Here is a 23,217-nt window from a genome sequence, read left to right as displayed (position 1 = left end):
TTTTAAAATGCATTGTACATGTCTATTTTTTTTATAATTGATGGTTGAGAACAGCTCTTTACCTGCGTAATAGCCTTACTTTATAAAAATAATAATAATTTTTTTATTTCTCCAATGCAGAATATACTTTAAGATTTCTCATTAAACTCTGGCCGATTACCATGGATTTTAGAAAGAGCAAGCTCTCCGTTACGCAGATATTATTTTACGAACACTGTGCCACCGATTGGCTCTAAAGATTAATACTTTTTACGCCTGTATTTATTTCTCTAACCTTAACTCACTATTATAATTCTAAAAACTCAATGGGAAGTCCAACAAAAAAAAATTATATTTTCAAAATCAAATAATAATAAAACATTTAAAAAAGATAGTCTAAAAAAATTTAAGTTATCTTTGATGTAGTTTAAATGAGTTATAAATGTGGGACGAATTTGACATGCTACATAAAAGAAAGTGTTGTAAATATTAATCAATGTAATAATCCCTAGTAAGGGTAACACACCCTAGAAGAAAAGTCACCAATTCTCCTCTTTCTAGGTAAGCTAATCAAGCTCCAAACAATGTCTTTAAGGAATAAATATTTATTGAAGAATATTGTAAATAACATCAACAATCCAACTTCCAGTTTTTACATGCAAGTTCTCCTCAGAAAAGATCTTGTTCATCAACTGCCACCTTAGAAGACTTAGGACCTATGCAAAAGCAAGGAAAGGGGGGCACAAATTGATGGACAGGATGTTTGAATGTGTACAGAAATAGGTTATGTTGATTTATAAATAGAGGGTATCCAGGTGCCTGGGCAGATGTGTGGTCCTGAAGAGGCTTATACGAAGAGCCAGGTCTTCAGCTTCTTGCAAAACTCAAGAAAAGTGAGGAAGAGGCTTTGATGTGTTGAGGGAGGTCGTTCCATGTCTTGGGTGAGATGTAGGGGAATCAGCATCCTCTAGTTTTGTTTTTGCAGGTGCGGGCAGTGTGTGCTATATCGAGTGAGGCACATCGTAGGGGTCTGGTGGGTTGGTGAAAGTGTATGTGGCTGTTCAGGTATTCTGGTCCTGTGTTGTGTAAGCCTTTGTATGTGTATATGAAAATACAATACATCTCTGTACTACAAATATGAAAATTGGATGCAAACATACGATTCCCATAGAAAGGCCACATTTTTTATAAGCTTGAATCTTGTTCATCACACTCTGTCTTTCTACCTATATAGGGAGAAGATGTGGCTTAAAGGCCAGAGCTGGCAACTTTGGAACTGGGAAACCAGGTACAAGTCTCAGTGTTAGCTCAACATCTTGTGATTCTGAGGAAATCACTTAATCTCCAAGAAAACCTGCCCTTTAATATAATCTGGTGCTCGTGTTTAGCGCACCAATGCCCTTGGTGCTGTAAATAAAACTGCAAATATATATATGTATGTATATCACGCCTCCTCCATTTGTCTACTTGGGTGTCATTTTAATACCCAAGAGTCAGCCCTTCAAGGATAACAATAGCAAACGTCCTGTACTATTACTCAGAAGTGGTACAATAAAACTAAACCACATCGAACAACACTTTCTTTAATAGATGACCCTCACTGCTAAGTTTAATGCACTCTTTCGCTATTCTATTTATTCATTGCACTTGGCTGTTTGCTCTCTGGCAGTATAAGGCTGTGCTAAGATTTGTAATAGACGTTTTGTTTTGACACAATTACCCTTCACTAACGTTTTTTAAGTACCTTCATTGAAAATAAAATTCTAAGAACACACTTACTGTCCTCGTGTTAGCATCATAGACTGCCTTTAAAACCAACGACATATAATGGTAATCAGTTACACTTACAATGTTTTTGCATCTAAACCCGACACGTGATAGGACCAAGCACATTAAGAACAGCTTAGTTCTTTAGGTTGGCTTGGACTTCTATAAAGGATGCAGGCGACTTTCTCACGGACTTGGATTTGTCACTGAAAACACAGTTAATGCACCCTCTTATGTTCTTTTCCACCACAGAATCCACTCTGAACACCAATCATGTGATCTTACTTTGTTCTTGGTTAGTGTACACCCTAATTGTCCTTCATGAGCAAGGCCTATTATCTTGTCATGCAAATTATGTGGGGCACAAGCTTCTCTCTCCTGTATAAAAAGTTACCCAAGATACAGATTTAATTCCTGACTTCCCAAAACCTTCCAAGTTCGTCAACTGTGTCACAAAATCTCCTGGGTAAATCTTAGGGAATTTTGCCACTTATATTCATCAGAAAGATGTTGTCAACCATACCTTTCTTTCACTCTCCCCGTTTTAAACCTTCCAATACAGTGGAAACAACTTCACTTTGCACTTTCTCGTCCTTCCCATGAAAAGGTAACATGGAAAAGACCCTCTGCTGCTTAATTCTGTGTACACTGCAAAACCTCCATTGTACAGTTAAAACTCTTCAAACTCTAAAAACCATCTAGCTTTTATAAGTAAAGAACGTTCACACCTTTAGTAGTAAAAGTAAAACCATGAGGTGTGTGGTCAGTTCATAGAACAAATGTCAGAACCTACAAAAGAAATTTAAACTTGTTCCTTCCCAAAAACATACTATGACTTTGCCCCCCCACTCCCCCCCCCCCGTCCCCCACATTTCATTTCAGCACTCTTGAATCTGCAGAATGCAAATGCTACAATCATTTCCTTCCAAATTACTATGTGGCAAAAAGAGTGGTTCCTAATCTGTTACAGCTGACATAAGTAGTTAAATTGGTATGTCTCAAATATTACTTAACAGCGGTGCTTTAGCAACTTCTTAAAGTGATAAACTGCTTTGTGGCACTCCTCCCTCCAAAGAAAATACTCACCTTTTCTTCAAAATCATGTAACTGGTATAGGTTCCGATAGACGTAAAAAAAAATTCTTTCAAATTTCAAAAAATATTCGGAAAAAACTAAAGGATTTCACTTCCTTTTTACAGAATGAAAAAAGAGCTTTTTTTTAATTGCCTCTCCCAAGTCAAGGTTAGGCTTGATACCATCCTTGTCCAACACATGTCCAAGATATGCCTCAGAACAAATGCCTACACCATCTTAGAAGCATGTGACGTTACCAATGCTTTATAACATTTGGTGCAAAAAGTACTGAAAAACAGCTGCGCAACAGGCTAGGCTGAAAGACATCCTAATGGACCTGTAGGCATCAGGCACAACTAGAGCCAAATTTCGGAGTGGGGGGCCTAAGAAAAAATTTCGGGGGGTGGGTTTGGCTAATTGTTCCAGCAGTAGGAAGTGTGGAGATGCAGGGGCTCTAAGAAGGGGTGAAAAAACGACAAAGCCTCATTAACATACACATGGTCTTTATAGGCCTGGGCGTAGTTCACGGAGTTTTGCTACTCAGAACTCCGAGAAGTTACAAAAAACTCCACGAAGTTCCGCGAGTGGCGGAGTGCAGTGCGAACTGCAGTTTGTGCTGGTATTTCTGCCGCTCGGGTAGAAATCCTACCAGCGTGGCAGCTCACGACCTTACCATTGCGATGGCGAGCGGGGAAAAAACTACGCTGCACATCGTGAAGCGGAATTTTCTGCACTCCGTGAGCTCCGCGGAGTGCAGAAACCTCTACAAACTCTGAGAATTGAGCAAAGTTCACCGCACATGCCTAGTCTTTTAAAGACCTGTGAAGTACTCTGATGCGGCTGTGTGTGTGCCCGGAGAAGCTGTCTCAGCCCGGCTACCACACACAACGGGGTGGGGGGGGGGGGGGAGGGGGCTGAAGACCTTTGAGCCCAATGGGCGTTGCGCACCTGGTAGGCATGATAAGAGACACAAGGGATTTGGAGTCTGAGTAGAATTCAACCTCATGATAAGCTTGTAGACAATCATTGGCATAGCCGATAGGTCTCGCTTTTGGGACCTTATAAGTATTTAATTTTGCAGCACAATATCCCTGGTGCACCAACATAACCTGTTGCATGGCTAAACCTGTACTTTATAAGTGTTCAGCCATGCAACAGTTGACGTTGTTGCACCACGGATATTGTGCTGAAGTTATCCAGCACAATATCCTTGGTGCAACAACATCAAGTGTTGCATGACTAAACACTTATAAGGTCCCAAAGGCGCGACCTATTGGCTATGCCAATGCTCGTTTTTCAGTTTTGTGTCTTTCTGGCTCTTGTTTATCACTGATTGAGTTTGTTCCCCCTCCCTATGTGTCTCTCCGCAGTTCTAGTGCTAGGATGCCTGCGGATGACAGTTTCCTCTCTACAAACAAATGAATGAACAAATAAATAAAAGTACTGCATTCCTGCGGAGAAGTGCTGTTATTTTACTGTTGAAATAAAAATAGTGTAGGTGCTAAGTACCAGACAGCCCTTGCCCATTGAAATCACCACTTACACTAATTATTTATAGTATTCTGAGTTTTCAAAATTAACTTTCTGCTCGATATCGCATGCTTGAAATCGTTGACTGTCAACTTTTTCTTTGAAACTGTTTAAGTCGGGAATCACAGAGAACCTTCCTGGTTGGGTTCTTTGCACCAAGGAAACCAGAAGGGGTTTGGTGTGACACTCCCCTACTGGGAAAGAGTGCTCAACTAAACAAGGAAGGCTGTTTCATAATACCACAACTTTGCGTCATTGCTGCACTTGATAAGGAGCCCCGAAGCTGGTGAGGTGAATTAACAGGAAAACACATACACATTAAATAAATACAGCTATACTTTTTGGAGTGGAGGCAGGGTCGTTTTAAGGATTTTGGGGGCCCTGGGCTAAATGTATTTTGGGGGCCACTGTTCGGAGCAGCTTTGATTTTATGATCCAGTTTCAGCTCTTACATGCCCCCTTTGCTCAAATCCTAAATGTGCGTACTCTGATATTCAGGAAAAGTGATATGTGTTTTCAGTATTGTAACACAGCAGCAGCTCACTAATATTACTGTAAATAATCTCCGTGATACCCTCCCATTTCACATATGCGAGGTCCTGTATTGATCTAAAAGAAACGTTTTACATGGATGTTGCAAGAAACAAAGACATTTTGTCTGCCAAATGTCTGTAACAGACTCTAACCGATTAAAAATAAATGATAGATAAACGCTCTTTACAACAATCTGTTGAAAACTTATTCAAGGTCATCCGGGCAAGGCCCTTTGCAGAACAGACCTGACTCTGTCAGGGGCCCCTGAAAGGCAGAGGCCATGGGCCAGAGCCCACTTTGCCCATGCCTTAAAACGTCTCTGAGTGGAGGGTGGAAGCGCATTATGAATCTGTGCAAAGAAGCTATGTTAGTCTCTGACGTCGATAGCCAAAGCACTGGCAAAATGAGAGTAGGATCTATGATCCTGGTAGTCTCATGAAGAATGGTCCGCAGTGAGCGTCCACTCCAAATCAGTATCACGCAATAAGCAGAATGGAGGATGAGTGATTAAAGTGTCACTCCTTTCAGCCTTCCTCGATCATTGGGTGAGTAGGTGAGTCAAGCGAAAATGTGCATGGGGGTGGAGGAATACTAGTGACATCACAGATGTTTGCAGCTTCCCTCTTCAGGGATTGGATGGATGTATGCGTCGGGACGAACTCTGACCTTCATCTCTATAACTTTCGATAACGTTGAGCTATTTGTTTATTGCAAGGACTACATTGTAATATAGGTTAGATTTTCATGTTATCATTGTTATATTTAACAGACGCATGGCCTCTTAATATAGCAGTTATACATAAAATTGCTCTCACAGTGAGCACAGAGGACATCAATACCCCTTTGAGGAATTATGGCTCTCATCAAAGATGGAAAGGTAAAAAAGCATTACACTCTGGCCAAACCGTAAAACGCTTATCTGCTTTAAAAAGCGAAACATATTTTGCTGCTTTTCAATGAATAATACAACTTTAACTACACTGTTCATGACAGAAGCTTTTGGGTGAACGTGTGTCCTACTTCAAATACCAAACGCTGACTAAAGATTTTGACGAACACTCGAAGTGGATTTCATGTAAAGGGGTTCTTGGGAGCAGACATTTAAGCAGAAAATGACAAAAAACCTCACGATCTGGGGGACTCTGGCGAATATACAAATAATATTTCACCATCCTTATTCACAAACCCAATTTTTTTTAAAATGTCTCTATTGTTCAGTTCATAGTATATAGCAATTATAAATCAATCATTTAAATCATTACTGTAGGAATATTACACAGGTACACATAATAGCACCAAAGCATGGATATCATTGAAACAGCGAAAAAAAGAAGAAAAAAAAGGTTCTGATGATTTAAAAACAACCAAATGTCAAATCGACATCTCCATATGTTGCAGCATAGGCTGCCAGATTTTGATTCCCAGTTGTTTCTTCCTCAAAGATTTTATGCGATACAAACTAAATTCAAGATTAAACACATCATAAAACTTCGCACGCCACATTTTGTATGATGGCGCCTCTGGTTGCAGCCACATAGAGGCAACACATAATCGGGCAACAGCCATAGCCATAAATATATAGTATCGAAAAGGATAACAAATCTGAATGGGTTCAATATCCTCACCCACACCTACTAACATAGTCTCTCAAGAAATACAAACATCAACCCCCGTAGTTTGCGATAGAAATTCCGAGATACTACCTAAAAATTGTTTTAAAGCTATACAATCAAAAAATATATGTACAATATCAGCTTTCTCCGCCTGACACCTAAAGCATTTCCCGTCGTAAGGCCCACCCCACTTCATCATTTTGACAGGTGCATGATATTAGTTAAACAAAGTTTTATAGTGTTGGGTGCATAGATTTTCCGTAAATATGACTTTACTTGCCATGTCTATTGATAGTTCCACATATGAGCCAGTATTGCCAAATCTATCCCTCCACTTTGTTTTGTGCATCTCAATATCATCCCGCTGAGATGTCAACAATACATCATACAGTGCCCAATCTTGGCTCTTTTAATCAAGGCCTCTAGTAGCTCATTGGTTGTTATGGACGAGTGTCTGCAATGTTTATAAATAAAGTCACGAATTTTCAAATATTTAAAAAAATCATTCTTAGATATTTTATATCAGTCAAATGAATCTAAAAAAGAAACAATTATCCCCAGCACTATAGATATCCCCTAGGCTTTGAATCCCCTTGTCCCTCCAAGTAGCCATCTTTGTATACCAAAATACCAAAGGAAATGTTTCAGAGAATTTAAAAGGCGTATAATAGCCAATCGGATTGATAGATATAGATATAGATATAGATACAGTTTTGCGTATCAGCAGCAGAAGCAATTTTAAATCTCGTTCTTTTAAAGTAACTTGGTTCATAGAACTTGAGCAAAGCTTCACTCGCCTGGGTCCCCAACAACACATGATATACATTAGGAGCTTCAAATGGCCTTGCTTCAGCGCCGGTCACCAAGTACTGCATGTTCTGCAAAAGACAAGCTAGATAGTACAAACCAAAATTCGGCACACCCCACCCACCACGTGCCAATGGTAGCGTCATATTTTTTTAAGCACGTCGAGTTTTTGTCCAGCCCCATATAAACCCGTCAGCAACAGACTGAAGCTGCATTAATTGTACTCGTGTCAACTCTAGCGGTACCGTCCGGAAATATTACATTACCCTGGGGAGTATACACATTTTTAAAACATTGCATTGTCCTACCATTGATAAGTGAAGACGCTTAACCTTTTCCAATTGCCTTCTAGCTGAAGCGAGTATATCTGCCCAGTTCACTTCAACTATCTCTTGAAGTGACAACCTGATCTTTATTCCCCAATATCTTGCTTCTAGTGTGACACGTACTTCACCAGGACAAAGTCCCTCAGTGCAGACAACCTGAGTTTTGGAAACATTTAACTTATACCCGGCCACTTCCCCAAACTGTTGAGTCTGGTCCTCAATCTCCCTTAATGCTTGCTCTGGATCAGATGTTACTACCGCTATATCATCAGCGTAAGCAAGAACACGTACTTGATGCTGCCCCACTACCATTGACATACCATTGGTGGTCTCCAATATTTGCAACAGTGGGTTAATATGAATGGCGAAAAGTAAAGGCAAACAGGGGCATCCCTGCCGGGTGCCCCATGTTATATATACAATGATGACTCTTTCCCTATTGTACAAATTTTAGCACACAAACGTTTATACATAGTCTGTAATGCTAACAAAAATTGGGGGCCAAACCCCATCTTACGCATTGTAGCCCACAAAAAAGACCACGATATGCGGTCAAATGCTTTTTCAGCATCTAAAAAAATAATACCTATATGCTTTTGCAGTGTAGTAGCATAATCTACCAGCGCAATAACCCTATGTAGGGTATTAACCGTACTCCTGCCCGGCAAAAAGCCATGCTGATGCCGAGATAACAACGGTGATATAACTTGTGCTAACCGGGTTGCAATGATTTTTTAATACACCTTGCCATCAGCATTTATTGATGATATGGGTCTATACGACCCGGGAGCCTGGGAGCCTTATCCTTCTTAAAAATCACTATATTGGCATCATCCCAAGATGGTGGGGGCTTCCCACACAGAGCTTCTCTAAACGTGGACAGCATATCATCCTTTATTGTCGAGAAAACTATCCGATAGACCTCCAAGGGGAGTTTATCCGGCCCTGCCGCTTTCCCTAACGCTAATCGGTCTAATGCTGTCTGGAGTTCTAGCATGGTAATAGGAGCTTCCAGCTCTTCCCGTGCTGCCAGCCCTATCTCAGTTAAATCAAAATTATGGAGATACCCCTCTACACTGCCCTACTCCACAAGATCTTGGGTATATAATTCTTTATAATACGAGTGAGGTACCCCCATTATACCTTCCATGGTCTCAACGGTGCCCCCGTTACCATCCTCCAGAATTTCAATTCGCTGGGAAGTTTGTCTACCCCGCAGTCTTTGAGCTAGGCATCTACCAGTTGCTTCCACATATTCATATCTTTCTGCCTTATGTATTTTGAACTGAGCAGCTATTTCTTGACTCCATACCCCATTGATCCTGGCCTTACAGCTGGCCGTCTTGGTTTGCGCTTCTTTACTATCCACATAAGTTCTAACCGCCTGTATAAGTTCACACTCAGCCTTCTTTAACTCCTCGAGTAAAACCCAACATTTGTTCTTTCTGTTGTTTCTGCTTAGCCCACCCATAGCTAAGAGTTTCACCCCTTAGCCCAGCTTTCAAAGAATCCCAAATCATTGGTTGGGCAGCCGATCCTCTATTACTATCTAGAAACAGTGCAGCCCAGGTTCGGATATGACCAATATATTCCTCATCACTTAAATATTTTTTATTCCCTCGGAAGACTAAGACTAGCAAGATCCATAACCAGAGGTCCATGATCCAATGTAATAGGGGGCCACACCTGCATTTTTGCACCCACGGTCAGCAATCGACGTAAAAAATGATAGTCTAACCGAACAAACTTATTGTGCGGGGACGAGACAAATGTATACCCCGGATCTCCATGATTCACTGCCGTCCACCCATCAACTAGTCCATGATTCTGTAACAGTTGTATCAAAGCCTTAAATACTTTAGGCTTACGCCCTTTATACATAAAGTGAGAATCCCATGTCTGTTCATCCCCATGTATATTAAAATCCCCAAAATAGTATCAATGGGGTCCACCACAATGCCAACTCAACATTAAAAAACTCCAAAATCTCAGCCTCATCCAAATTTGAACCATATACTGTGCAAAGCGCAGTCTCAGTGGCCCCTAGAATACACTCAGTAATGGCCCACCTCCCCAGATTGTCCACCCTCTCTTTACCCGTACCAATTATACCATGATGCACCAAGATCGCCACCCCCCTATTCATAATGGATTGTACAGAAGTTGATAATGTGAATCCCAACTTGGATAATATCCTACGATTGGACCAGGGGACATGCGTCTCTTGCAGACAAAGGATATCAGGGTTTATTAGCCGCAGCTCAGTGATAACACGTTTCCTCTTAAGGACATTGTTCAGCCCACTAACATTAAATGAGCATATGCGCAGCCTCCTATCTGCCATTGCTACGTAAGTATCTCATGGCCATCAATAAAAAAAACATACACTATGATTCCTACAGCACATACTATGAACAGAATTTTTACCATTTAACAATTTCCCACCCAACCCTTTACTCCCCAAGTGCCCCTCTACACCCCCCCCACCGCCACTGCCTATGACATTCCCCCATCAATAAGGCCTTAGGGCCAATCGCCCTTGTGATGCTCGGTGAACAGCCCACTTGGTACTCGCCTTTCCCACATCCTTTGATATATATTCAACTAAAGATAAAAAGGAAATGTAGCAGGAAGTTACCAGAAAAAAATCATATCTTTACATGAAAGATCCATTTGCCTATATAATTATCCTCAACCCAAAGATTGAAGGTATTCTTTAGCTGCAATGTCAGAAGTAAAAAAACTTATCTGTCCTTTATTGACGGTCTTTAAAGTAGCTGGTTGCAGTAGAAACACCTGTACGCCTTTTGCTTGAAAAGGAGTGATCAGCTGCCGCAGCTGCCATCTCTTTTCCACTGTGGAGTGGCAGTAATCAGGTCTCACGAAGAATTGCGTCCCTTTACCAGTTCTCTTCTTATCTGGCCTAGTCAGATCGTACAATCCCTGCCTAGCCAAGAAATTATTGAGGGAAATTAGAATGGCCCGCGGCTGTTGCACCGCTTGCCCACTCCGTGCTGGCCGTTGCCGAAACGGAAATCTGTGGTCCCGTTGAAATTCCTGCAACCAGTTTCAGTCTCTCAGCTCAGGAAGTGCTTCCTGAAACAGCTTGACTACAAATTTTCAGACATCTTGCCCCTCAAGTCCTTCTGGCACACCTAAAATGTGCAGGTTGTTACGGCGAGGGCGATTATCTAAATCAACTAGCTTGTCATGTACATCATCTTTATTGGCTTTTATGTCTACGACAGCATCTTTTGAGCCACCATCTGGTCTTCTAACAGTGAGATGCAAGTCTCTGCTTCGGCCTTCTTGTCAGTAAAATCATTACATGCTTTTGCCAACCGTCTAACTGTATTCTGCATCTTCCTACATGCAGTATGTGTTTTTTAATTCTCTGCCCGTGTTTCCACCCTGTGTTCTGAAATTAATCTATGGATCACTTCCAGCGATACTTGACTTTGAATCTCCACTGCCGGGCCCGCGCTTGCTTGATCAGATAAATCCAATCCTTCTAGCAGCTGCTCCCCATTGGAGAGCCCCCAATCGGGTATTTCTATCTTCGCTAGTCCAGCCACTCCCTCCATAGCTTTCTTCCGTACAGTAGGTGCTTCTGTAGAAATACCCCCCAAAGAAGGATTCTCAGTATGGCTTTCATCCATGGTAGTTGGGGTAATGTCTTCAAGCCCCTCTTCCTGCAATTGGAAATCTCCTTTCACATCAGACTCTTTTGAGTGTTCTGCCAGTGAATAAAACTCGCTTTCCTTACTACTAGTAGGTTCACTAATAATGCCATTGTCATCCATTAATGCAGGCTCATTAACAGTGTCAAAATCTGCCTGGGATGGCTCAATATGTTCCAAAGATACGTGACTCTCCCCAAGAGATAAACCAGTCAGTTCCCCCACACCTTGCTGGGCGTCAAGAATACAGGGTCTTGGAGAAACGGTCAAGGAAGTCACAGTTTTTTCTATAAAACAGTTTTTTTACCAGCAGCTGCTTGGAAAATCTGCGATATTTTGGGTGTCCCTTGTACAGAACCCTTGCCCTGTACAATACTTTCCTGGTGCTCGGTGCCAAGCAATTCTTTGGAGCTCTTTGCTACGAGTGCTGCGTGTGTTCCTACCGCAGCCTCCCCAGTAAGCTCTTGTTTTCCCACCTCGAGCAACTTTAGGTGCCATACCAGAGCTCCAGTAATATCCCAGAGCAGCCTAAAACAAAGGATTTCAAACACTCCGGGTGCTTGTTTTTATATTTAGAAAATCCCGGCAAAAATTCCAATAAAAAGTTTATGGCTTTTAGCACAACCGGAGCTTTGTAGCCCAAGCCGCTCTCTCGTAATCAGCCAACTCACAGTCAACGATAATAACTTTGTTGCAGAAAGTAATCAAAGAGTAACCTTGTAACAACCTTGTAGCAAAAACAGGAAAGAATTCTGCCACTCCGAACCAGCAAAAGTTGAATATACTGCCGCTCACTCTCACTGCTCTCCGCGGGCTCCACAGTAAGCCTTTGCAGCCGTTAGCGATCCAGCGCTCCAGCTCAGGTGTGGCTGCAGTCCAAATGCCACCCCCCGCTACGGTGCTTAGCTTGTTTTGCAGTCAAGTGCCCGGCGGTTCCTTTTTCATAAACCAGCTTCGAGGAACTTCGATGCAGGCGGCAAAAGTAGACTCAAGATGAAGTCCCAAACCAATCCGGTCGATGCCGCTGCTACCGCCGTTCCCGCCGCGCAGCCATCTCCATAAAAGAAACTATCTTGCCAACCCACATCTTTCTAATGTGCTGTTGTCTTTCGAATTTTGTCCAATTACTCATCAGAGAAAAATATATTTTGATAAATATTTAGGGGAGCCGGTGAATTTCCTTGCAGTCTTCTGAGCACACCACCTGTCGTCTTTCCAACACTGTTGTGAGTTGGCTTTGGGAGCGTAGGACCAAAAACGACCCAGCTTGCAACTGAGTTGGGGTGTGTTAGTAAAGGCCGTCAAGACAGCTTGTTAAGACACAACCTCTGCGTTCTTGGGGTCTGACAGGCACCACTGGCCTGAGTGAAAAGACAGACTGTGTTAACAACTGCAGCTCCAGCCCAGACTTGACGGGCAGCTCCCGGGGTGCTCTGTCTTATCACAGCCATCAACTGGCGACTACAATTCCCAGACGCAGCAGGTTGCAGCAGACAAAACTACCATGTTTTTTTTCTCAATAGGCTTCAAACAATTGCAATGTGCCTGTTGTTTACCTAGAGCGCAGCAAGCTGATGTGTGGGTTTAAAAACCGATGGCATATCTGAGTAAATACTCTACTTATCATGGGGCTACTAAGTGCTGCAATACACTTAACCGCCCTGGCCACCAGTGGCCAATTCAAGCAGCAGAGAGCCCTTCGAGCCCGTTTAGACTCAGATTGACGGGGACACTAAAGCTGTTCCATTAACTGTTTCTGGATGGAAATCTTTACTTTTTTTTTTACTGTTTTTTAGGAAAAATACAGATCTACGGCTCATATTTTTAAAGCACTACTGACTCCAACATTGCCAGATTGATAACGCCTTTGAATAGTGAACCCTGCAGGGTCTTCAGCATTGCATTAATAAGATGCCGACTAATGGAGTACAGGCCAACACGTGTAGAGCCGATTCGTGAACATTAATAACCACACATGAAGCGCATGCACTAAATGTGATGTGCTCTAGATAGTTGCTGTGCCAGTTCTTGTTCACTTTTTGTAAGATGATTAGCATGGTATAGTGCCTTGATGACGTGTCACCAAGGAAAGCACACAGTGTTTGTTTATTGCTACCTAATGCAGATCTGAGAACACGCCGCTCCAGAGCTCTCAGAATGGCAAATATTTCATGGTGACTTTTGAAAACCTCCGGAGAGGGGTGGAGCGTGATGAAGTGTCGAGAGCCCAGCTCCCAAAATGAGGGAAAAGGTAAGTGCCACGTCACGAGCTTTGCCAAAGAAGAGGGTATTTTAAGAACAGCAAACACTGCGGTTTTCCCCCCAAATCGAGCTCAGCCGTCCAAGCATAACACCGCAAGCAATGACAAGCATTGGCCGCGCGCGCGCGCTTCGCACTCAGTAAAGAGGAGGAGGGGGTGGGGGGGGGGAGTGTTGGCCAGCAGAGTGACACGATCTGTGGTGGGGGATGGGATGGGAAGGGAATTGAAGCGCGGAGGGAGGCACCAAGGCTTAAAGAGCCTTGACGGAACCCACATGGCGGCTGCGCGCATGCACGTGCACACAAGCTTGAGGCCAGGTAGCACTTTTAAAAGCCTGTTTACTAAATTCTCCAGTATTAGGGGTGTCTTTCATAGATTCACATGCCTGAATCATTCCCCGTCGTCGGAGTGGGAGTCCCACGGTGTATAAAAAAAGCAATAATATGCCATAAAATATAGAGGAATTATCAGAAATACTAAACCAGGAAGTAAAGTAGCACTAGCTACAGTAGAAAAACTTCCACATCAGTGACTATCCTAGTCGTTATGTATTAGTCCAAACTGCAGCCAATCAGGCGACAGCACCCACCAGGATGTTCTCCCCAGAGGCTCAGGCTGTCAGATTTTCTCGCACAGGAGTGAAACCCAATAATGCCTAAGTGAGTCTCTGGGGGGAGGCGGGAGGGTTGCATGTGAATCTATGAAAGACACCAATACTGGAGAACCACCTGTTTACAGGTAAGTAACTATTGTTCTTCTCCAGTATTAGGGGTGTCTTTCATAGATTCACATGCCTGAATCAGAATGGTAAGCAATACTCCTAACAAAACGCTCGTAGACGTCAGAGTGTCAAATATATATATATATATATATATATATATATATATATATATATATATATATATATATAGACAGTATGCATGTATAACAATCATCATCAACATGTGAAATAACGTCTAAAGAGCATAGAGAAGGAGGTGGAAACAGAGGCTCACCTTATTTGAAAAGATTGTGCAGCACTGCTCTTCCAACCGAGGCATCTGCGTCGTCTGCTGAATCTAGACAGTAATGTCTAGTAAAGGTGTGTCTGCTAGACCATGTAGCAGCTCTGCAGATCTGTCGAAGAGGCACACCAGCAAAAAGGGCAGTGGAAGAGCTAACCGCCCTTGTAGAATGTGTGAAGGGAGTCTCCCTGAGCTCTGCTCAGTTTTTTCTTCAAGACTAATAGTTTCTAAAAAAAATTCAGATGTCTACCTCTAAGTCCCTGTTCAGGGCTTGTGATTCTTGTGGGAAACAAAGATTATTCAAAGAAGATCCCCACAAAAAAATGTTATATTGCCTTTGTCCTGACAATAAGGCAAAGGAGTGCAAGATCTGCCGTACCTTCCCCCCTAAGACCATCAGAGACAGGGAAGGACGACTTCTGTTGTGGCTCAACAGACTAAAGGACAAGGAAGACCCGGTATCTGAGGTAGGAAGCATTGCCTCTAGTTCTTCACTAATGTCGGTTAAGAGGAAGGCTGAAACTGAAGTTTCATCTCCAAGGGCGAAGGTGGTAAAGAAGGCCCAATCCTCTCTGGATACCTCTGGACCTAGTGATTTAAATAAGACTCTTACACCTGTTCAGATGGATAGTACGCCTTCTAAGAAGTCTGGGAAATCTGCAGTTCCCAAGAAATCTTCAAAGTCTGTGCCTCCTAAATTGCCACCTTTGACAATTTCAACGTCAAAAAAGGAGTGTGTTTCCTCTCATGTGGCCACGTCTACTACCTGCACTATGACTTTCTCCTCACCTAGGCGACTTTAGTCATGTTTTTGGCCTCATCGCCTACGTTGGTTCATGTGCAGATCAGGCCTATCTCGTCGTCGTCTGTAGTCCCGTTGGCTAAGGTACCGTCGACGAGCTCCTCGTATAAGACTCTGATGTCGACGATTGGCTCCCTGTCGACGAAGAAAAGTTTGCCATCGACGAAGCTCTCGCCGACGACGTTACCGTCGCCGAAAAAATCCTCGTCGACGATGAACTCCACGTCGACGAAGCTACCGTCGACGACGTCCCCGTCGATGCCGTCGACGACAGCGTCGACGAAGAAATCCTCGTCGACGATGAAATCAACGTCGACGAAGCTACCGTCTACGACCTCGATGACGTACCCGTCGACGATGGTACCGTCGACGGGACAAGCCAGTCAGCAGCAAAGGACAGGTTCGGCGGCGGACACCCCATCGACGCCAACACTGTCAAGCTGCACTACCTTACAGGTTTGGTCAGCTCAGTCATCGGGGATACCGTTACCTTCCCCTGCAACCACAGCTACGTTGTTGAAGAAAAGAGCTACTAATTACGCAATTTCTTCTACGCCAGTAGTTCCAGAGAAACTTTTGGATTCGGATGAGGAAGGATCCTATGAGGATGGAAATTTTGGAGCGGCCAGAAGTCCGTCTGACCTCCGAATTAAGATCCAAGATGATATGGAGGAAGACATGCATGAAACGGAGCCTGTTTTACATGAGGACAGACCTGCTCCTACCTCGCAAATGCCTGAGGAATTATTTCGCAATCTACAGTATATGCTTAGCGACTACTATAGGCGTTTCCCACCTTCAGAGTCAGGTGACTCTCAGGTATCTACACCAAGACCTAGAACAACAACGCCGCTTTCGAAGCAGGCACAGCCGGTTGTTGCAGTGACGTTGGGGGAAGGACATGCAGGATTGTCTGCGTCACAGGTCGCAGCTCCTCAGGCAGATGATGAAGAGTACTCAGAGCATGAGGAGCAAGAAGAAGGAGAGATAGACAATGAGTCAGAATCTTCGGAGTATGAAGATTACAATGCCAACACGCCCTCTCCGGCGGAACCTGCTACAGCACAGTCACCTCCTGTGGACATTGCCACATGCCACAAGATCATGGATAGAGCAACAAGGAGGTTCATGATTACTATGGAGTCAAAACAAGAAGACTGCTTCTTGTATGACTTTAAATCTACGCCACAAAAACAGAGTTGGACCATTCCTATCATAGAATTCATATGGAAGGAAGGACTGAAGATAATGTCCAAGCCAAATTCTTTGCCAGCAGTGCTCCCGAGAGTGGACAAGAAATATAGAGCACCAATTTCATCTCCAGCCTGCCTCGTTGGACAGGCGAAAGCAGACTCTGTAGTAGCACAGGCAGCGCAAAAGAGGTCTTCTAACCCAACGTCTCAGGTCTCTGTTCCACCAGACAAAGAAGGGAGACGTCTAGACTCTATCGGGAAAAAGGTTTCTACAATTGCAGCCACAACCGTTAGGGCTGCTAACTCTCTGGCCATTTTAGGGAGATACGAGAGGCAGATGTGGTCAGACATCTCGCCGTATGTGGACAAACTCCCCGAGCCAGATCGGGCTGAAGCTATGAAGATCCTTCAGGAAGGAGAGTGTGTCTCGTCTGAGATAATTGATGCTGCAGTGGACGTTGCTGCCACAGGTTTTCGTCAGTTAGCCGGTGCAGCTGTTCTCAGAAGGCAAGGATGGTTAAAAGCAACATCCTTTCGGCAGTAGGTCCAAACAAGAATTATAGATATGGCATTCGATGGAGAATTCTTATTTGGAAAGCATGTTGACGATGCTCTAGAATCCATAAAAAAGGATACTGAGACAGCGCGTTCGCTGGGCACTTTACAATACAAAAAGTCTTCCTTTCGTGGAGCAAGAGGAAGAGGGAATTTCTCCAATAGAGGCTATAACCAACAGCGCTCCTATACTTCCGCCCAGGGAAACCAAAGATACCAGCCATATCGTCAACAGACTTACGGACAGAGAAGAGGAAATTTTTCCCAGTCTCGAGGAAAATCCAACTATCGTGGAAGAGACAATAAGAAGTGAGAAACGCATCCTGCCACCACTTTGTCCCAACCCGAACCAAATTGGAGGAAAAATATCCCAAAATTACTTGAATTGGTCCAAGATTACCACGGACAAGTGGGTTCTGGACGTAGTAGCCAGAGGTCACATTTTGGAATTCGTAAAAACTCCCCCAAATGTCCCCCCAAAAGGACCGCCTCCAGCACATCTCAAGGAGCTGTTTGCCCAGATCAACATTATGATTCGGAAGGGAGCGATAGAAAGGGTACCTCATCATCAGAGAGGAAAAGGATTCTACTCAAGGTTTTTCCTTATCCGAAAGAAAATCGGGGGAATGGCGACCCATCCTCGACCTACGTGCCCTAAACAAATTCCTCAAAAAACTGTCATTCAGAATGCTGACACTCCAGGAAATCCTCCAATTTCTTTCGACGGGAGAGTATATGGCGACACTCGACCTTCAGGATGCATACTTCCATGTCCCAATTTTTCCCAGGCACCGGAAGTTTCTAAAGTTCAGAGTGGCTGGCAGGGACTTCCAGTTCAGGGTTCTTCCCTTCGGACTGCGTTCAGCCCCCAGAGTGTTCACGAAAATACTGGCCCCGGTGGCAGCTCACCTTCGAATGCAGTCTATACAGATTTATCCATATCTAGACGATTGCCTTATCAAGGCCAGTTCTTTCGACAGGGTAAAAAGTCACATACAAAAAACGCTCTCACTGATGCAAAACATGGGTTTCTCAGTGAATTTCGACAAATCGCACCTCACGCCAGCAAGGAGAAAAACCTTCTTGGGAGCGACACTGGACACCAAGCTCGCCCAAGTATTTATCTCGAAAGAGAGACAGGAAAAGATACAAAGGTTTGCGGCAACACTGTTGTCAAAATGGTGCGTTTCAGTGCGTATGTTCAAGTCCTTTGTCGGGATGATTTCTTCCTGTATTCTTCTCACCCCCAACTGTCGTCTTCGGATGAGACCCTTGCAAGAGGAGCTCAGTCGCCAGTGGTTACAGGTGTCGGGTTCCTTCGAGGATATCATACAACTAACACCTCGAATGCGAGAAGCGATTCAATGGTGGAGTCAAGGTTACAACATACAAGTGGGATGCTCTTTCCTCACAGAAATGCCCAGGTTCATAATAACGACAGACGCTTCAATGACAGGCTGGGGGGCACACCTCCAAGGCATGACGGTCAGTGGAAAATGGAACAAGATCCAAATGACTTGGCACATAAACAGGTTGGAATTGCACGCCATCTTTCTAGCCCTGAAGTCCTTTCAGGCGACCCTAGAGGGCGCCACGGTCTTGATTCGGACAGACAACACCACCTGCATGCATTATCTAAACAAGCAGGGAGGCACAAGATCAGCCCGGCTGTCGCAACAGGCACAAGAGATTTGGAATTGGGCTCTGACTCACAATATACATCTGTCAGCGGTCCATGTCCCGGGAGTCGCAAATGTGTTAGCGGACTCTCTCAGCAGATCAACAGGCTGCACTCACGAGTGGGAGCTACATCAACCATCTCTAGATCGCATCTTTCGGACTTGGGGGCATCCGGATCTGGACTTGTTTGCGACGCAACAGAACCGGAAATGCCTATACTTTGCAAGCTGGGTTCCCCACAAGGACTCGTGTGGCGATGCCTTTTCGATGAATTGGAATCAAATATTCACTTACGCTTTTCCACCGCTACCTCTGATTCCGAAAGTCATCAAGAAGATGAAGAAGCAGCCATGCCGGTTGATTCTGATTGCTCCACGATGGCCCTGGCAATACTGGTTCACCGAGCTACTTCTTCTCTCGGAATGCAACCCTATCCAACTTCCTCGCATTCCGGATCTTCTCTCCACCCAGAACGGCAAGGTGTACCATCCGGACCCGAACTCACTGAAATTGTCAGCTTGGCTCCTCAGCACATGGAATTTGCACACTTAAACATTCCACAGGATTGCCAGGAGGTACTTGCGAAAGCCAGGGCTCCATTTACGATCAAGACCTACCAATTTAAGTGGAGGCGTTTCTGTGCATGGTGCCAGTCTAACGGTCTCCATCCCATTCATGCCAAGCCTGAGCAAATTCTACCCTTCTTTTTACACTTGGCCAGATTGGGGTTGTCGCATTCGACTCTTAAAGTCTTCCTGGCTGCCATTTCTAGATTTCGTCAAGATGGATCAAACTCCTTGTTTTCCGAAAGGATCATTCAGCAATTTTTTAAAGGATTGTTTCGTATGTTTCCGCCTGTACGAAAACCTCCACCTGCATGGCATCTGAATGTCGTACTAACTCAGCTCATGCGTCACCCTTTTGAGCCGATCCATAAGGTGGACCTGACATTTTTAACTTGGAAAGTGTCATTGTTACTCGCTTTAACATCTTCTAGAAGGGTGAGCGATATTCAGGCATTTACATCTAGATCGCCTTTCATCCAATTCACCACGGACTCGTGGTACTACGTACTAATCCAACGTACATGCCAAAGGTGCCTTTGGATTTTCATTTGAATGAGCCAGTTGTCCTCAAGACATTCTTTCCAGCCCCACAGTCTCCGGCTGAAAGGGCACTGCATTCGTTGGATATTAGAAGATGTCTCAAGTTTTACCTTTCAAGAACCTCTGCCATTCGCAAGACAGACCAACTGTTCGTAGCTTTTGGCTGGCAACGCCAGGGCTGCGCAGTTTCAAAACAGACCATTGCTAGATGGGTCTCCTCTACAATTGGACTTTGCCATCAGCAGGCCGGTAGACCCTTACAGGCCTTGCCAAGAGCACATTCTACAAGGGCGGTTAGCTCTTCCACTGCCCTTTTTGCTGGTGTGCCTCTTCGACAGATCTGCAGAGCTGCTACATGGTCTAGCAGACACACCTTTACTAGACATTACTGTCCAGATTCAGCAGACGACGCAGATGCCTCGGTTGGAAGAGCAGTGCTGCACAATCTTTTCAAATAAGGTGAGCCTCTGTTTCCACCTCCTTCTCTATGCTCTTTAGACGTTATTTCACATGTTGATGATGATTGTTATACATGCATACTGTATATATATATATATATATATATATATATATATATATATATATATATATATATATATATATATTTGACACTTTGACGTCTACGAGCGTTTTGTTAGGAGTATTGCTTACCATTCTGATTCAGGCATGTGAATCTATGAAAGACACCCCTAATACTGGAGAAGAACAATAGTTACTTACCTGTAAACAGGTGGTTCTCCAGTATTGGTGTCTTTCATAGATTCACATGCAACCCTCCCGCCTCCCCCCAGAGACTCACTTAGGCATTATTGGGTTTCACTCCTGTGCGAGAAAATCTGACAGCCTGAGCCTCTGGAGAGAACATCCTGGTGGGTGCTGTTGCCTGATTGGCTGCAGTTTGGACTAATACATAACGACTAGGATAGTCACTGATGTGGAAGTTTTTCTACTGTAGCTGGTGCTACTTTACTTCCTGGTTTAGTATTTCTGATAATTGCTATATATTTTATGGCATATTATTGCTTTTTTATATACCGTGGGACTCCCACTCCGACGACGGGGAATGATTCAGGCATGTGAATCTATGAAAGACACCAATACTGGAGAACCACCTGTTAACAGGTAAGTAACTATTGTTCTTTCTCGCAGAGCAGCGCATGCGCTGGATCAGCGAGACCTAAGAAGTAAAACACTGAGAAATAACTTCCCTCTCCCATCATGCTCAGTATTTCACGAATTATGGGAAAAGGGTGGTGCGTAGTCTCCAAATAACTTTTGCTAGACACTGTATTTTTGTTGGCTTTCTCATTCTATGCACTTTATCCCTGATAACAATTGACTAGCAACCAAAACTACTTTTCACTGTGGCAGGCCTAGCTGTTCTATTTAGAATATTTATTATAGTTAATGGTGAACATGAATCAGTGCACACAGAAACAGTACACTCACATTTGACATTTCACTAATTTAATCTGGTCTGCACTACAATTTACCCGGAAAACAACTTTATTTTCCTTGCCTTCAATGTTCTTTACAACATTGACATGTCTATTATTTAAAATCGCTATGCACTTTCTACGTGTAGCACTTCTGCATTACAGACTAACTGTTAGGTGTATGTCCAGAACGATCACACCTGAAACATTAAATTTTACATCTTGATTTGCTTGCTCCTTGTTAGGATGAAATACTTTGTCCTTTTTACCATGTAATCCCTTTTTTTGATCGCTAATTTCATAAATAGAATTTTCTGTGGTTACTGTCATGTCTTTGACACAGTTGGCTCTATACGTTTAGCTATATCAATTGCGTCCCTCAAATTGGGATTCTTGGCTAGCAACCTATTCTAAATTTTAGGTTTATTCATACATTGTATCAACTGGCCCCTGATAAAAGAATCACACATTTATCTGAATTCACATATATCAGAAAGACCTCCAAGTAAGGTTACATGACTGACAAATTTCTCCTTTTTTCCTTGCAATCTTTCAAATAAATGATGCTTCTCAAGGACAACATTAATTTGGTTTGTTTAAATTGTACTTCCAAATGTTTCAATTTATTTGGAAAACGCCCGGCTGTTCTTCCTTACCCACTTCATGAGAAACTGGTATATTGTTTGTGTAATTGAGAACACATTCCCTACCTATAGCTATTAAATACAATTTAAAAAGTTTGACCCATTGTTTCCATGTGAAGGTTGGTTCACTGGAACCAGAATAACAAGCATTGGAAATGCAATAGGTCTCGCAGCATTAGAGTTAGTGCTTTTAGAATTGTTTATGGGTTTTTTTGTAAATCTTTAGCATTTTTGTTTCCTGTAGCCAATGCTAAAGAATTAAAAAAAAAAAAAAAAACATTTCTAAAAGCTCTAACTCAAATGCTCCGAGACCTATTCCACTGTGTGAGGGTGAGGGGTTGAGGGTGAGTGAGGGTGAGTGAGGGTGAGTGAGGGTGGGTGAGGGTGAGCGAGGGTGAGGGGTTGAGGGTGAGTGAGAGTGAGAGTGAGGGTGAGTGAGGGTGAGTGAGGGTGAGTAAGGGTGAGGGTGAGTGAGGGTGAGTGTGAGTGAGGGTGAGTGAGGGTGAGTGAGGGTGAGGGTGAGTGAGGGTGAGGGGTTGATGTTGAGGGTGAGGGGTTGAGGGTGAGTGAGGGGTTGAGGGTGAGTGAGGGTGAGGGTGAGTGAGGGTGAGGGGTTGAGGGTGAGTGAGAGTGAGGGTGAGTGAGGGGTTGAGGGTGAGTGAGGGTGAGGGTGAGGGGTTGAGGGTGAGTGAGGGTGAGGGGTTGAGGGTGAGTGAGGGTGAGGGTGAGTGAGGGTGATGGGTTGAGGGTGAGTGAGGGTGAGGGTGAGTGAGGGTGAGGGGTTGAGGGTGAGTGAGGGTGAGGGTGAGTGAGGGTGAGGGTGAGTGAGGGGTTGAGGGTGAGTGAGGGGTTGAGGGTGAGTGAGGGGTTGAGGGTGAGGGTGAGTGAGGGTGAGGGGTTGAGGGTGAGTGAGGGGTTGAGGGTGAGTGAGGGTGAGGGTGAGTGAGGGTGAGGGGTTGAGGGTGAGTGAGGGACCGCAAAGCTATGGGGGGCAGAAATACCACAGGAGGGGGCTATAGCATAAATACCACTGGGAGTTGATAGAGCGGGAAAACGGCCAGAGATTTGCAGGGCAGAGAGAGCACCACAGCGAGACAGCAAGGTGCGAACTGTGTGAGATATTGTGACCGGCGCACGGTGGGGCATTCCCAGGGTAGAAACGCACTGGGACAGTGGCAGGACAGAGAACCCGCGCGAAGCTGGAATGGCAAGAAGATCTCTGGGGT

At 44.0% G+C, this 23,217-nt stretch overlaps 1 protein-coding gene and 1 long non-coding RNA gene across 2 annotated transcripts in view; one reads left to right on the top strand and one right to left on the bottom strand.

The window, feature by feature from the left end:
* The window catches only part of LOC144826035 (TLC domain-containing protein 4-A-like), a 159,253-nt gene that overhangs the window by 41,473 nt on the left and 94,563 nt on the right, over window positions 1-23,217 (bottom strand). The gene's annotated exons all lie outside the window — the stretch shown is intronic.
* Window positions 1-23,217, top strand: part of LOC144826043 (uncharacterized) — a 766,049-nt gene that overhangs the window by 706,355 nt on the left and 36,477 nt on the right. The window contains exon 5 of the long non-coding RNA XR_013609677.1: window positions 13,436-13,561. This is a non-coding gene — a long non-coding RNA (uncharacterized LOC144826043). The remainder of the gene's footprint in view (window positions 1-13,435; window positions 13,562-23,217) is intronic.

Source organism: Lissotriton helveticus, chromosome 1_1, assembly GCF_964261635.1.
Source record: "Lissotriton helveticus chromosome 1_1, aLisHel1.1, whole genome shotgun sequence".
Lineage (NCBI taxonomy): Eukaryota > Metazoa > Chordata > Amphibia > Caudata > Salamandridae > Lissotriton > Lissotriton helveticus.
The sequence above is the reverse complement of the archived record's forward strand: the minus strand, read 5'-3'. Positions and strand labels throughout refer to the sequence as shown.